General features: G+C 33.7%; 1 pseudogene; it reads left to right on the forward strand.

Moving 5' to 3' along the window:
- The first annotated feature begins 498 nt into the window (after positions 1-498).
- LOC112098065 overlaps positions 499-10,285 on the forward strand; it is a 73,353-nt pseudogene continuing 63,566 nt past the window's right edge.

Here is a 10,285-nt window from a genome sequence, read left to right on the forward strand (position 1 = left end):
TGTTTTTCTTTTTTAATTGTTGTGATGATTAAGAATGAAAATATGTGTTGAAGAAGTTGCTGGATAAGTTATGTTGGACGAAAAAGAAATTATTTCTTTTTGGTTATTTTAATTGATTTCAAACTTAAATGAGTTGAAATCTTTGATTTATTTATTTATTATTTAAATTCAAAAGGTAGGTTTGCTGGTATTTTGGTATGGGGATGATAATTGATTTTTGCTTGCCTTGAAATTGGCATGGCAGGTATCATTACCCAATTGATCTAGACTTTTGCTGTGGCAGTAGCATTTTCTTACGCTCTAGTCTGCCTTCTTCATATGGCTAGTGGCGTGAAACTTGGAATAACAAAGGAAGATTTTTTTTTCTTTTCTTTTCTTCTTTGGCTTCAATTTAAATGGCTAAGGAATATTGGTTGTGTATTTTGAATGCATTGAAAAGTGAATTATGGTTTGTTTATTGTTTTATTGAAGCAGCTTACTAATTATTGAGCTTTTGAGATGTTGAATGATGAAGGAAGAAATTGTGAGATGAAAGCTAAAGAAGCAATGGTTGTAATGGTGATTTTAACTTGACAATGGCTGTATTTACAGCCAATGTTGCTGCAAATATTCACTACATTGATAGCTTTGTTGATTTTCTCAATTTATATTTTTCTCCTTTTTTTTAATATTATGTAATGTCAATGATTTGTTTTAAATGGTCAGTTTAGACTTTTTAGTGTTTTAGTGTGATGTTTAACGCCAAACTGTAATTACTATCATTAAAGAAATTGTTAACTGCCAAAGCATTTTTTAGGCCAAGGGCATTTTTGGCTTTTCATCAGTCCACTAACAGTCAAGTTAACCATGTAGTAACGTCAGGGGAGGTCCCTGTAATTACGTGAATACTTTCTATTAGACTGTCAATACACCAAACCTCAGGGGAGGTCTCTAAAAATAACCCTTAATTCTTTAGCCTGTCAATTGGTTCATGACATAATTAAAATATTCAAGTAAATAAATTTATCGTTTAAAATTAATTTTTCATGTGGTAAAAGCAATACTAATTATGGAGTGGGGAGAATAATCTGTAGGGTATGCCCCCACCTTTTATTTCATTTCATTAAAAGAAAAAGAAAAAGAAAAGTAAAGGCTTGTTCAACATTCAAGTAAAATTAACAAATCCAATGATAAAATTACTTCAGAATAAAAATTAAAATTTAAAAAAAAAACAGCAACTCGAAAACGACATACAAATACCGCAGAGAAGGTTTTCGTCACGAGATATTTTTGGGCTGAGACAACACTTGTATAACAGAGCATACAGCTTGGATGACGGTGAGAATAAGAAGGAAAACGGCACCGCAGACCGAAATGCCAGCCCATGGAGTATTGAAGTAATTTTTTTTCACAATTCAAAGGAGGTTTTGGAACTTACCACAAGGCTGAGTATTTCAACACCTATGGATGACATAATCCAGCTAAGCAGAAGCTGATCTTGGCGTTTCCACACAGCATATTCTGGATTTTCATGACCTTCAGAGATTGACGAAGTGCCTTCAGATCCAGGTGAAAGAAATTGATCAGGACATAGCTTTGATCCATCAATATAAGACTCAAGTCCATTGCCTCGAACTGAAGAGAGCACCTGCTGTTTCCAGATCGTGTAATTTGTACGATCTAATTTGACTGGTGTAGTGAAGGTGAAAGAAGCTATGGCACTGGTATTAGATTGTGAATTTGAGTTCGTTAGAGCCATTGGATCTAGCTCTAATACCAAGTTAAAGAAGCTTTTCCTGTTTGTTTACTCAGAAAGTAAAGGAAAAATACAGAGAAAATTATGTAGCTAGAACCATCTTATTAATCTATCTTTGGTTCAATATACAACAGTATTTATACTACTCACTGGAACCTTCTATATGAAACAAACACGTGAACTCAATACAGCTCAGCTTAACAAACTTTTAGCGGGAAATAACTAAACAGAGCAACGCTTGAATAACAGCTTGCTAACGGCTTGCCAGCGTGGCTGCTGACTCAGCAGCTGACTAATCATACTCTTAAAAAAAAATCACCAAACAGAAAAACAGGCGAATGAAAAGATAGCCTCCGTTTATCCTCTGTTCTGTTTTCATTGTTATTAAACAGGGGAATGAGAAAAGAGAGCCCCTGTTTCTTCTCTTTTTTGATTTTTTTAATTATTAAACTGGGGAATGCACAGATCACCTCTTGTTGCAAGCGCAAATTTTTGTTTCTACTTTAGTACCTTCTAAATGATCTCAAAACGGTTAAATGCTTCGTGTGTCTCTTCTTTATGTTTCTCGTTTCTGTTCAGGTAAATCCTTCATTGCATAGTACTCTTCAGGTTGTCCAAAGACGGCATACATTTAGGTATCATTGCCTTCAGGCTTCAGTGATGGGTTGTACCTTCAAACTTCATGTTCTTTTTTTCTCCCTGTTGAATTTGTTTTCCACTCTTTCTCGATTTTAAGCGATGAATCACGCAGGGGTCATGGATCGTACGCCAGAGTGTTGGAAGTACCCCTTGTTTATTAAGAAATGCATTTTATTGTAATTGTAGTACATGATATGTTCCCTTTTCAAATAGCTCGTCCGATAACCATTAACATGGTTTCAAATTGTTTATCTTTCTGCAGGCTCCAGCTGGACTGGTTTCCAATGTAATAGTCTATTGATTCAATCATCTTGTTTATAGGTTGGTCAGAATAGAACATTTATTGTCTCTTTTCTTTCCCCTTTCCTCTCCTCTAATTTAACATTTGAAGAAATAACCTAAAATTTTTCTGTATCCCAATGGAATTGTTGGAATTCAGAAATCAAAGAAATACCGTCATGCTTTTTCTAGCCTCTGGCCCTCTGGCATCTACGGACCAGGATGTTTTGGTCTCTAGCTAACCATCGTGTGCGAAGAACAATGACTTTAATATGGGATTGTAGTTCTCTTCGGATCTTCTGCTAGTTTTTAACCACATTATGACTGTTGAAAATCTAGTGATCGAGATCATTTTGATGAATTTAATATTGATCTTTAGCTGATACTTTTTCAGGAAAATTTTCTCATATGTTTCCTCAATATGACTTAAATATATAGGCCACAGCTTGGTTTTGAAGTTAGTCTAAAGCCTTCCCCTTGATTCTAACAAATTCACTGGGGAAGGTTTCATATGGATTTTGGGGGAGCTCTATGGCCAATTTTAAAAGTTCAGGGGGGATCAAATGAATTTCAAAACTGCATGGGTTATCTATTTCAGTCAGAGGATAGTGGAATTCCCTGAAATTTATCCTTTTTATTAAATTAATCTTCCTCCTTTCCTCTGTGGACCTTTGCTATGTGTGTTATTGGCGTCGAAATGACGATGGGAATTCTTGCTTCCCCACTTATTGAAATTAAATATATCTTTTCTGGCACTAGAAATTTCCACATGCTGTGTTTTGTTATTGTGCAGTTGTGTTATTTCGTTGTAGGGAGGATGAGAACTGTGGTCCACAACCAGGGTATGTACGAGCTCAAGTGGAGAGTCAGTTTTCTATCCTTCGGTTGATGTAGAGAATTAACACGTGACCAACTCATGCCAAATTGCACCACTTGCTCACTGTATTCTGATTTCTCAGGTGGAGGATTCGACATTTCCCCATTAAGAACCTCGAAATGGTAGGCCCAGAACACAGGTTCAGCATCTTATGTAGGTTGGCCTAAAGGGTAACTTGTTGGTCATGTGTCAATGTTTCAGCAATACTGTCTTCTTAGTTAAATAGGGTTGCTGGTAAGTTACTTGTTTTTCACATTTATTTTTTGCCGTTGTAGATTATATGGTTCTGCTGGGAGGCCATTTTAAGTCATGCTTTGCGTGTTACTGTATTTTCTGTCACTCTTTTTCTAAGGAATATACACATGCACACACATATATATAAAGACACCTTTTTAATGCGGGATCTATCATTTTAATAAAATGAGGAATAAGCTAAAAGATCGAAATGCAGTAACTCCAATGAAATATATATGTGGATGTACCTTTTCTTTTCTTTTAGCTTTAGTATAAGACAAAAAATGAAATAAATGATAAGGGAACTTGGTTTGGAGTAGCGGTGTAATTTTCAGAGGATTTATAAGATAGTAAGTGAAATATATAATAAAAAGGCTGCTGTTCTGGCTCATTTAATAGATCAAACTGCTAGAAAAGTGGTCTAGTTAAACACAATTTTCAGAGGATTTTTTGAGGGTTTATTTATTAATTTTTTGTTTCTTTCCAATACAAACACTTTGTTTGAGTTATGTTGTTTACTTCTTATGACAGGTCTCCGCGAATGGTTTGCCAAACAGATGAAATGAGTGCTCATCCGAGAATCCCTGTCATGGTCAATATGGCCTCAGCTTCTGTTTCTTCATATAAGAACCAAAACCTGCAAGACTCATCTATTCATCTGAGCTCATCTCTTGATCAGTTAATTGCTGCAGGCAGACACTCTGTGATGATGGATGAATACCCTGAGGAGGATGAAGAATTTCAATTAGCTGAGTCTGAACAAGAGGTTTGATTCACGCTTGAATCCTCATCCTTTTCAAGTAACTTCTTTCATAACTCTTGTTCTTATAAATTTTTCTTGGGATTTCAGGCAAATGAAAAAAAGATTGAGAATGATTTCAAGAGAACAGGTGGATGATAACTTATATATTCATTTTTATATATTTAGTTAATGTACTCATTAATGGATTTCTATGGACTTAAAATCTTTTTTTTTTTCAATTACTTGCAGCCCTAGAGGAAGAGCAAGCTGGTCAATTTGATTTATCATGTTTTTCGGGCAATCTGCGACACGATGACCGTGATAATGCTCGTGACTGCAGGAAACTTTCTGATGGAAACAACTTCAGAGTTCGTAGCAAGCATTTTTGTTATGACAAAACAAAGGTTCCCCCGTATTTTGGTTGTTTGTTATGGTATTTATATATCCTGCATGTTCTAGTTTGACTTGTTATGAAGTAGTTATGGTATTTATATATCCTGCATTTCAAAAGGTATTAAGTTTCAAACTTGTCGTATTGGGAGGTTGGATAGTTGTAACGTAAGACATCTGCAGGCTTCCGGTTCAACACATTACAGTATGGCATTTTATTTTGTCACAAGGGAATTAGTTATGGGATCCCTTCTGCAACGATTTGTTGATGGCGATGATGAACTTCGCAATAGTAGGCTGAAGCTTATTCCATCCGTCCCTAAGATATCCATCTTAGTCTTCATGTATTAGGACTTTGTTAACAAGTCGTAACCTTCACTGCATGGTACACTTCAATTTGTGCAAAGAAAGCATACATTAAGTATAAATGTATTGATGGGTTGTACCTTCTAACTTAATGACCTTTTTTCACTCTGTTGAATTTGTTTTGCACCTGCTCTTGATTTTAAGCGCTTAATCATGCAGGGGTCATGGATCGTGCACCAGAGTGTTGGAAGCACCCCTTGTTTATTAGGAAAAGCAGTTGATCGTAATTATATCCGCGGTCCCAAGTACTTAGAAGTAAACGCTCTTGGAATTTCTATAATACATGAGATGTTCCCCTTTCAAATAGCTCGTCCGATACCATTAACATGGTTTAACATTGTTCCTCTGTCTGTAGATTGATGTTGACATCGGTTCTTCTACTATTGCTAATGGAGTTTTGGCCTTTGTAATTGGTGTAATTACGACAGTGGTGGTTGATGTGGCTTCCCTTGTACAGGTACGTATGATTGTTCTCTTTTTTTTTTTTTTGGGGGGGGGGGGGGGGGGGGGGGGGCATTTTTAAATGAGCACGTCGGAATTTGAGATATTGCGTGCTGCAATGTTCTCAGAATGGTAAAACGCCTCCTCTGTCTCTTCTTTATCTTACTCTTTAGTATGCAGTCAAACACTACAGATGAATTACCAGAACGGCTGATTGGAACCAGAAACATCATGACTGTGGTTTCATTGCACCTCAACTCTTTTTAATACCCGAAAAAAAAATCATTTGTTTTAGGTATACGCACATGTATTTTGATCCCATTTTCATTGTTTTCTTTGAATGAAAGTCATTGATGTTTCCAAATGAGACTTTTGCATAAGTATAGCTAGTAGGAAATTTTCTGATTCTTTATTTACTATTTTTCGAATCTGAGTGTAATAGTTTTAAAATTTGTTTAATCGGTCTCTAAATGTCGTACTCACAAGCAAACAAGTGAACTGATTGATTCCCAACCGTCACTCAACCGGTTTCCAACTTTTTAATATACACAATAACTGTGTTTGTTGAATAGCTAATACTATTAAAGCTCAACATTAACATAGATACTAATGGAAAAATTGATTTTCCTATGATGCTGTGTAAAGAATATGGGTTTACCTATTTCCACAAGATCTACAACATGATCTTGACTTCACGTGATTCTTTTAATTTAGAGAGTGCTGGTTTGAGAAGGTCAGCTTGACGGATTACTTCCTTTTAATAAATGTCAATACACTATATTTGATAATACTATAAAAAAATGTAATAAACATTGTCTTGTGCTGTTTTCTTCAACTACAGATCCTCAATTGAATCAGTCAATCAGGCTAGAAATCAAATGCTTAAAATACCAATTGGAGAAATAATATAGAAGTTGAATATTGCATGCATATGAAACATCAATTCAAGCCCTCGCTTAACCAGTGTGCACCAAGCAAATCCAAAGTGTCTTGCAATTATGTAGCATGACCAAAATGCTATAAATGCATCTGGGAACAAAATTTTGAAGTAGAGGAAAACGTGCGAGTTGAATCATATATAAGAGATCGGCCTGGGTCGAGATAGCTTCTTCTTTATACTTGAAGGGTGGGCTCAATCTTGTCTTTAGAATTCTGCATGTTTGTAATTATACATGTGTAAGCAAGCATACATTACCATAATAATAACAATAAGAAAAAAGAAGCAAATGTTATGATACAACTATAAACTCCGTCAGACAAACAATAATGTATAAATTAATGTGACATAATATGATTGGTTAAACAAAAACATCACATGGACCACTTGATTTATTTTTTGTTATTATATATTTTCAGTCGACCAATCATATTATACCATATCCATTTCTACAAAATAATTTGGTAGTTAGCGCCAATACTTAGTTAATTAATACTGACCATTTCATTGAACAATTTATGTATGGTGTCATTGAGGTTGCCTTCCCAGCATCCTTCTTCTTTTTCGGTGAGTTTCACTTTATTTAGCGTTGGCGTCCCTATGATTCCTTGAGAGAAAATCTTCATCTTTGGGCACTGTCTCACAAGTACTTGTTTCAAGGACGGGAACTCAAGAGTGTAATTACCTGAATAAAAAGCTTGTTAGGCTTGGCAAACAGTCAAGTCCCAAGTACTCCAATTTCCCGAAAACAATGCAATCTTTCGCTTCTTCATTTAATAATTATAGAAGAATATTGGCTTATAGAGCATTTTAGTAGGGATAAGATTTGTGGACAGAATAAATGAAATAATAAAAAGCATAACTGATCAAGTCATTATTGATCTTACTTTGATTATTACATTGCACATTAGTTTCTTTTTAAAAATGCTATTCTTCATTCAAGCTTTCGCTTTCTCTTTTATCAGGCATCCTACAAATCTTATCCCTACTAATATGCTCTATAAGCCAATATTCTTCTAAAATTATTAAATTCCATTCTTCATTCAAGCCTTCATGGACACTATTTACAAATTGTTCTTGTATTTGACAGAAAAATGAAAACTCCTCATCATACAAAACTGCATGAACAAATCTTCAATTTAATTATGATAAAATAATAAATTCCATTAATACATTATGTTGTATTTTTTTTTTTTTTGTCTTGACCACGAGGTATCCTGGAGAGGGCCCCAATTGTGGGAGGCACCTTTAAGCCCGTACCATAACCCATACTAGAAGTCCCCACAAGAATCGGGAGGCACAATTTCTCTCAACAAAGACGACTTTCCTGCGACTCGAACTGGAGAGCAAACCCAGTCAAGCCACTTAGAGCCAACACTTTGTTGGTTATGTTGTATGTTAATGTGAGGGATTTGATCAGGTGATCATATAATTTAGTAAACGCTTTAAGAAGAACAAGAATTAATAAGTTAAAAATTAAAAAAAAATAAATAAAGAGTAGATGGAAAGAATGTTATTTGCAATCACTAAACCAAAGAACAGGGGAATGATAAGAGAGGACGGTTACTGCAACAATATGAAGTCAAAATTAAGAAAGGCATTCTTTTTTTTTCACATTATTCTATTTAATCTTTCATAAGGCGCACACTACGAATCTAAATTAAATTCATAATTAAGAATAAAAGATAAACCCAAACAATCATCTAGCAGGTGCCGTGTAGACTGCATCAAAAATTTAGATTTAGATTTTTACAATCACCAAATGGAAAAACAGGGGAATGAAAACACAGGTGCCGTGTTTGTAGAAACAGGGGAGTTTCCAGGTTTCTGGAAACAAACTCAGAAACGAATAAATCTCTTGGTGTATATAAGCTTTCATCATCTGGTTTTAGTTTGGTTAGGTTCAACTACATTTCCTGGGTAGCATTACTTATGAAACAAAGGTAGTATATTCATTTCTACCCAAGCCACAGTGACTGTTAGGAGTTCTCGTAAACTGAATTTAAAGTTGCGGCTTAAAGTGTTTACCAACTTAAAACCAGAGCTATAAAGTGTTTGATGAATTATTTTTTAATTTAAAAAAAAAAAACTGATTTAGCGGGATAAAATAATGCTCCATTCCGTTTAGTATGTGAAGTCCAGAGTATTACCTACTACTAACTAAATCCGCTTGATTCACAAGACTACCAAGAGATAACTGAATCTTCAATGTAATAAAATAATAATCAGCCTCACAGGATACATAAAAAGCTCATTTATCAAAATCATATCCTAATGCATCATAAATTAAGATCAACCCTAACAGTCATCCACCAGGTGCCGTGTAGGCTGCATCATAAATTCTGATTTAAATATTTGCAATCACCGAACAGAAAAACAGGGGAATGAAAACAGAGGAGCCCTATTTTTCCATTTTTTTAACCCTTAACTCTTGCTCTTCTAATTATATTTTTCCTTGGAATTTCAAGTATGAGATGAATTTGGAGAAAGTAAATAAATTTGAATTACGTGAAAAATTCTAATTTTTTTAACCCTTAACAGTTGGTATATTTTTTTTAGGTCATAGATTAATAAATTTCTTTTAAAAAAAATTATAATATCAATTAATATTATAACCTATAGATTAATACAGATAAAAATATGATTGATTTATCTCCACCACCTAAGTCTTAGCCAAATTTAATTAAAGATTAATTTAATAAATTACCGAAAATAATAAAGTAAACGAAAAATAAAGCACGCAATTAAGTAATCATGCTTCTAAAGGGCTAATTAACCACAATAGGCATAGGTATTAATTTGACTTCTATGAAAGTCCCTTCTAGTTTCTCAAAATTCAAAAATTACAATAAAAAGCCAAAGAAAAACTCAATGCTTCTAAAAAGTAGAAAAGTTTGAGTACTAGATAGGCTGCCCAAAATACATTTTCATTACTCACATATCTCTATAGAAAGTAATTTTTTTAATAAAAACAACCTATTTGGCTAATATTCAGTAGTCTTTTTTGTTGATGGAATTATCCTCTTAACAATATTTTAAAAAGTTTACATGAATATTCCTTTTTTAAAAAAAAAAAGAATAATAACGTGTATTGTTAGGATAAAAATGATCATCAATACGTATGTATATAGGCACAAATATATGCAAAAAAATCAAGTTTAAGTACAATGTATAGGTCAATGCCTAAGAGTCAAGCCTAAATTAGGGCAACATATAACTACAAAATACAATTTCGTACACTACAAAATTTTAATATCAGAAGTAGGGGTATAAAAAAATCATTGTTGCCAAAAATCCAAAAGCTAACTAGAGGTTTGGTTTTGTTTCAAAAATTAAAAAAAACAAGTCAATTCGTAAAATCAAAAACAGAAAAAAAAAATACAAAATATAGAGGAATTTACAGTTTAAAAAGAAAAACCAAGCCAAAACGAAATTGAATCGAAAGTCGAACCAACTCAGTTCAGTTTGATTTGAATTTTATTTTATAAAAAAAATGATCGGAACCAACTAAATTGTATTATGTTATAAATTATTATATAACATAAATTTTTGAATACCTTTGTGACGAGCACAATTTTAATTTTATGATTTTAAATTTTAACATTAATGGAGAGTATACTCACATTTTCAATTTTACATACATAT

The sequence above is a fragment of the Citrus clementina genome, unplaced genomic scaffold (genome assembly GCF_000493195.1).
Source record: "Citrus clementina cultivar Clemenules unplaced genomic scaffold, Citrus_clementina_v1.0 scaffold_5, whole genome shotgun sequence".
NCBI classification, from domain to species: domain Eukaryota; kingdom Viridiplantae; phylum Streptophyta; class Magnoliopsida; order Sapindales; family Rutaceae; genus Citrus; species Citrus x clementina.